The sequence below is a fragment of the Salvelinus sp. IW2-2015 genome, unplaced genomic scaffold (genome assembly GCF_002910315.2).
Source record: "Salvelinus sp. IW2-2015 unplaced genomic scaffold, ASM291031v2 Un_scaffold1966, whole genome shotgun sequence".
NCBI lineage: Eukaryota > Metazoa > Chordata > Actinopteri > Salmoniformes > Salmonidae > Salvelinus > Salvelinus sp. IW2-2015.
In genome coordinates this window covers 43,723-51,009 of record NW_019943319.1, presented here as the reverse complement: position 1 = coordinate 51,009, position 7,287 = coordinate 43,723, and positions in this window count along the sequence as shown.

Genomic DNA, 7,287 nt, shown 5'->3' with positions numbered 1-7,287 from the left:
TGCCATTCAGAGGGTGAATGGGCAAGACAAAATATTTAAGTGTCTTTGAACGGGGTATGGTGGTAGGTGCCAGGCGCAACAGTTTGAGTGTGTCAAGAACTGCAACACTGCTGGGTTTTTCAAGCTCAACAGTTTCTCGTGTGTATCAAGTATGATCCACCACCTAAAGGTCATCCAGCCAATGGCAAGCCAGTGGTCAAAAACAGGTAATTGATGAAAGAGGACAAAGGAGGCTGACACATATTGTGCAGACCAACAGATGGGCTACAGTCAACTGACAGTCCAGTACAACATTGATGTCCAAAGACCCATAAAAGAATGCACAACTCGTCATACATTGACACGAATGGGATATGGKAGTTCCACTTCTTTTAGCAAAAAACAAGAAACTGTGGTTGCAGTGGGCTACGGAATGAAAACCCTGGATGGACACTGGAGAATTTGAAAAACGTTGCTTGGTCTGATGATCCCCGTTCTTACTGTTTTACACTGAGGGGAGGACTAGGTATGGCGAAAACCACATGAGAAAGAAATAGGACAGCACTACGGTATTGTATTGTCAAAACTTTTCGGGTATGAGCCCTTCTTCAGCGTGCAAGCCAATGGCAATCATGTGAACAACAAGACCTCATAATTATACATTCACAGTCAGTATTGATTCAATCAAGAAAACCACGAGTAGCCTTCCAGCATGCCACGTGTCTTCACTGCAGGCTGGTGGTGGGGTGTGGTGGTGTGGAGTGTCTTCATTGCAGGCTGGTGGTGGGGGTGTGGTGGTGTGGAGTGTTCTTCATTGCAGGCTGGTGGTGGGGTGTGGTGGTGTGGAGTGTTCTTCATTGCAGGCTGGTGGTGGGGTGTGGTGGTGGAGTGTGTTCATTGCAGGCTGGTGGTGGGGGTGTGGTGTGTGTCTTCATTGCAGGCTGGTGGTGGGGTGTGGTGGTGTGAGTGTGTCTTCATTGCAGGCTGGTGGTGGGGGTGTGGTGGTGTGGAGTGTCTTCATTGCAGGCTGGTGGTGGGGGTGTGGTGGTGTGGAGTGTGTCTTCATTGCAGGCTGGTGGTGGGGGTGTGGTGGTGTGGAGTGTCTTCATTGCAGCTGGTGGTGGGGTGTGGTGGTGTGGAGTGTTTTTTGCAGGCTGGTGGTGGGGTGTGGTGGTGTGGAGTGTTCTTCATTGCAGGCTGGTGGTGGGGTGTGTGGTGTGGAGTGTCTTCATTGCAGGTGTGGTGGGGTGTGGTGGTGTGAGTGTCTTCATTGCAGGCTGGTGGTGGGGTGTGGTGGTGTGGAGTATCTTCATTGCAGGCTTGTGGTGGGGGTGTGGGGTGTCTTCATTGCAGGCTGGTGGTGGGGTGTGGTGGGTGTGGAGTGTCTTCATTGCAGGCTGTGGTGGGGTGTGGTGGTGTGGAGTTTCTTCATTGCAGGCTGGTGGTGGGGTGTGGTGGTGTGGAGTTTCTTCATTGCAGGCTGGTGGTGGGGGTGTGGTGGTGTGGAGTGTGTCTTCATTGCAGGCTGGTGGTGGGGGTGTGGCGGTGTGGAGTGTGTTTTCATGGCACACATTGGGCCCCTTGATAAAAGTGGAGCCACGTTTGAATGCCACAGGATATCTGAACATCATTGCCAATCAGGTGCATCCCTTCATGACAGCAGTGTATCCATCTGTGAATAGATTTTTTCAGCAGGATAATGCCCCATGCCACAAGGCTAGGATATTCCTGGAATGGTTCCTCGAACATGACAGTGAATTCAGCTTACTGCAGTCGCCTGCCTAGTCACCAGATCTCAATCCAATTGAGCATCTGTGGGATGAGATGGAAAGAGCTATTCAGAGTATAAATCCACTACCAGCCAACTTGACACAACTGTTGGAAGCATTGGAGTCAACATGGGCCAGCATCCCTGTGAAATGCTTTCGACACCTTGTAGAGTCCATGCCAAGATTAAATGAGGCTGTTCTGAGGGCAAAAGGGGGTGAAACTCAATATTAGGAAGGTGTTACTAACGTTTTGTACACTCAGTGTACATACAGTGTACATGAGATATGGATGGACTAGTGAGAACCTCTTATCATTTCATTCATACACTGTAAAACCAAGTGTTTAGACTCTGAACACTTAACTAAACACTTTTCAGTAACACTTTTTAAATATGCCAAGGCATTTAGAATTTCAATGAAAACTTGTAACAGTGTTGAGATTGTAAACACCACAACATGTTCATTCACTGTAGCACTTTTTAAACACATTAACATGTCTATTCAGCACAAGGTGTTTAGGTTCAAAACACTAAACACTGGGGGTGTTGTTTTAACACTGTAGGGTGTAAAGCCATATTGCATATTTTCCAGCATGCCTTTGTCGTGAATGTGAGCGATACCCACCCATGACTGTGTTTGTTAGTGACAGAGACATGGTTGTTGCAATCAACCACTTCTATTCCTGAAGCCTTCACCAAATGACTACCCAAGTGAATGTGTTTCAATTCAATGTAAACCCTTTATGACCACATACTATACATTACATAAGGCCTTTAGTTATGGCCTAGATATCCTTGGCATTGTGGTCGAAAAATCCTGGCTCATGAGCCACATCAGACCTGCAAGTCGCTATACACTGGTTTGTGAAGTGATTAGTAATTCCTATCGGAATCTAGCCAGAGGGAGGATATCCAACAATTTGAATATTTTGTCACTCACATCCTAAACTCAGAATGACTGCTATGGTGAAGGTATTAATTAACAAATAACACTACTTAAACCATCTAAATTGGAACAACCATCTCAGTAACCGGTGCAATAAGTCCAACCCCTTACAGATTGGAGTAGTTAAGAAAAATGTAAGTTATTTATCTTTGTATAGTTTAAGATCAATTAATAAATTCATGTGCATGAGGTAACATGTATATTTAAACAAACTATTCTAAAAATCAACCTGCAACAAAGCATGCTGGGAAATATGATAAGGAGGCACCCTCCCACATCTTTTTCAATCAGAGAGTAAACAGAAATGAACTCAACACAGTCGAGTAACAACACCACCACACGGTTGAAAATATTTATTGAATCAAATGTCCTGTTCAGTGCTGAAATGTAGGTAAGGTGAGAGACATTCCTAACACTGATCTGAATAAAATGCATGGACAGTCACATACATGTTTTAGGACTAAATGCACTCTAAACAGAACATTGGAAAGTAAACACTCATGTTTAAAATCTCAACACTGAGGAAAACTGGTTGGAAACTGACTGGAGAAAGCTATCATGTTTAATCTTGCATTCTAAAAGCCTGTATTTAAAATGAGAACACTTATTGGTAAATATAAATGCCTTATAATTAAGTCTTAAACACACTGGCGTTTAGGTTATAAACTGTCAAATGTTTCATGGTTATACAGTGTAGAATACTTATTGGGATGGCACAGTCCAAGAAGAAGGAGAGTATGGCTGCACAATGCACTTCTCTCTCCAGAATGCACTGCTCTCTCACACCAATTTGTGCACATTCATTGTTTCATAACTTCATTGTGTGCATTGTTTGCGTTAGATTTTTAGTATCTATCAATTCCCCATTACATATACTGTAGATCAATGTTTTTTCTGTGATCACCAGCAATACAATTACCGTTAACTCCTATAATTTCTAATCTACAATGTTTGTTTGGCCAGTCTTTTACTATTCTCACTGTCAGAGTGGACACATTTGCAGAGCGCACAACCTATGCTACACTTGTGAGAAACAAGTTTTGTTTTATTTCATTCCATTTACGAATTTTGTCAATTTAGTCATTGTCTTTTGTTTGGAGCTCTCCTGTCAATGCTGAGTAAGGACACGCACCTAATTACGCATAGAAGTAGGCCTATAGGCTACCTGGCCTGCGCACAAATGTAAACATATAAATGTGCCCATTTGGGATCTGATTATATTTCTGATTGGCTTAATGCACCACCACAAATGAGCTGTGGAGCTTCTCAAAGTAATGTTTTCTTCACCTCAAACATCAAGCAAATMAAGTCTGTTTTTACATCCATTGAGAAAGACAACAGTTCCTCAATGTATTTGAAACATCTTTCCAGCTCTCTCCCTTTCAGTAACCTCTCAGCGTGAAAGAGAAACATGTCATGCTATGATCCACTTCTTATCCCAAACTGGCTCTGGAAACTCTGAGGGCCCAGAATATTTTATACAATGTTGCAAGGAGCTTCAGGCCAGACCCAAGTTAATAGTCGGCTATGAAAAGCCAACTGACATTTACTCCTGAGGTTCTGACCTGTTGCACCCTCGACAACCACTGTGATTATTATTATTTGACCCTGCTGGTCATCTATGAACATTTGAACATCTTGGCTATGTTCTGTTATAAACTCCACCCGGCACAGCCAGAAGAGGACTGGCCACCCCTCATAAGCCTGGTTCCTCTCTAGGTTTCTTCCTAGGTTCTGGCCTTTCTAGGGAGTTTTTCCTAGTCACCGTGCTTCTACATCTGCATTGCTTGCTGTTTGGGGTTTTAGGCTGGGTTTCTGTACAGCACTTTGTGACATCAGCTGATGTAAGAAGGGCTTTATAAATACATTTGATTGAATAGTTGATACAATGTTTCAAGTTCATTGTGATTTATAGGATATTTATTTATATCCTAATATTTTCTACCTGCAGGCTGCAATGTTTTTATTTGTTGGCTTTTAGACTATTTTTACATAGTTGGCAATGGCAATAGAAGTAACTTTTCAGGTTTGTATCCTTTTCATTTAGATTTGGATAGAATTTTGATTAACCACATGACAATGATTTTGAGATACGAAGAAGTTATTATAAAAATGAAATTGAACCGTTCCACGGAAATGTACATATGAAAACCATAACTGGCACGCAGATCGGTAGTTATAGCATTCCATATGAGAAAGTTTGCCGACTCCTCGTGTAGCCTATTACTGGCAATTTTGGGAGAGTAACGACAGACTATGCGAAAAGCCAGTAGGAGCAGGAGTAGGATGGTCGGGATATGTAAAGTTCTGTTTTTCTTCTGCTTATTTTGATCTCTGGCTCCCTCTTGAGTCATTTGTGTCTTATTTCATCAAACAGTGAGCTTAAAGCATCAGACAAGCTCAATGCATATGCAGTATAGTATAGACACATAGGCTGTTTCTATATATGGAAAAATGCACCTTTTAAAATGTCTAAAATGTGCAGTAGAGATGTGCAGTAGAGGTTTGGGAACAGCAGAAAAAAATWAAAATAAAAACCTACCACTGGGATTGAACATGCAACCTACAGCGCTGAAGCACGGTATTTTCACCCATCCATCATCCTCGTCAACGACACCCTAGAAAGCCGACATCCCACTCGAAGGTAATAGCACTCACCGCTGTCTGTAGTGGCAGGTTTTGAAGGAAATTCTAGACGTTCTTGGGACGTGGATGGCAACTAACTTCGACTTCAAACTAGAGCGATCTCCCTGTGTGAGCTACCAATAACCCACTTGTATCCCTGATAACAACAAAACACTAAAGACAAGAGTGGTACTGTCTCCAAAGCACTCTGTGGAGCAAACACACAGTGGTTGTGCTGTGGTGAGTGGAGAGACTCACATAGACTCCCACACCCACCCATCCACCGACCCTCTCTCTCTCTCGCTTTCTCTCTGCTCTCTCACTCCTCTCTCTTTCTCTCTCTATGTCTACATCTCTCTCACTGTGTCTGGTCAGTCAGTTTATCTCCTAATTGTTTACACCAGACTGGACATGAGGCAGAGAAGAGTAAACACAAACATAAACACCATCTCCGCCACCACAGCAAAGTAAACACACACAGTCCCAGTCACCTATAACCCAACCTGATCAGACAGGACAAACAGTAAGAGAGAGAACTGAACAAACTCTGAAGTCACACTCTGTCCTTGGTTAGACCAGTCCCACTGTACTGGCTACAGCAGTTTAAAGCTACTGTACTAAAGGGCAGGAGTGAAACCTAGTATTTCCCCTGGGTCCACAGAACCAGAATTGAACACACTAACACACAAGAACACACTTGGAACCACAGCTGTGTGCCTGTTGCTTAGTAACCACTGTGTGTGTTTTATTTAAATCCAGGGGGTAGTCATTGGCATGGAGGGCAGACATTATGAAAAGCAAAGCCTGCAGTTAAACAACTCGTCCTTCCTTTGTTTTAAACTGATTACACATTCCAGAGGATGGAGAGAGGAGAGTCGAAGGGAGGAGGAGGGACATAGGCGAGAACAGGGAGAGAGGGGAGAGGATGGAGAGGAGATTAGTGGGGAGGAGGAAGAACATAGGCGAGAACAGGGAGAGAGGGGAGAGGATGGAGAGAGAGGAGAGAACAGCGAGAGAGGTTGGAGAAGGGGGAGAGTGGATGAGAGGAAGAGAGAGGAGCGGATAGTTATTTGCTACAGCTATCTGTAAATTGGAGTGTTAAAAGAAGGGTTCCGTCTGTAAATTGGAGTGTTAAAAGAAGGGTTCCYTCTGTAAAGTGGAGTGTTAACTTCTCTGGGATATGTGGGACGCTAACGTCCCACTTGGCCAAAAGCCAGTAAAAATGCAGAGCGCCAAATTCAAACAAATTACTATAAAAATGTATCTTTCATGAAATCACACATGAAAGACACCAAATTAAAGCTACACTTGTTGTGAATCCAGCCAACATGTCAGAATTCAAATAGGCTTTTTGGCGAAAGTAAACGATGCTATTATCTGAGTTAGCACCATTGCAAACAAAGAGAGATAAGCATATTTCAACCCTGCAGGCGCGACACAAAACGCAGAAATAAAAATATAATTCATGCCTTACCTTTGTCCCATAAACATCACAAATGGTCCTTTGTTCGATTAATTCCGTCGATATTTATCCAAAATGTCCATTTATTTGGCGAGTTTGATCCAGAAAAACACTGGTTCCAACTCGTGAAATATGACTACAAAATATCTCAAAAGTTACCTGTAAACTTTGCCAAAACATTTCAGACTACTTTTGTAATACAACTTCAGGTATTTTTTTATGTAAATAATCAATAAAATTGAAGACGGGATGATCTGTGTTCAATACAGGATTAAAACAATCTGTAGCATGCTTTCTGGTCACGCGCCTCTATCTAACAGTACACAACAAGTGACTCTGATTCAAAATGGACGTACTTCCTCATTACACAAAGGAAAAACCCTCAACTAATTTCTAAAGACTGTTGACATCCAGTGGAAGCGGTAAGAACTGCAAGAAGGTCAATTAGAAATCTGTATTCCCAATGAAACAACATTGAAAAGAGAGTGACCTCAACAACAAAAAAAT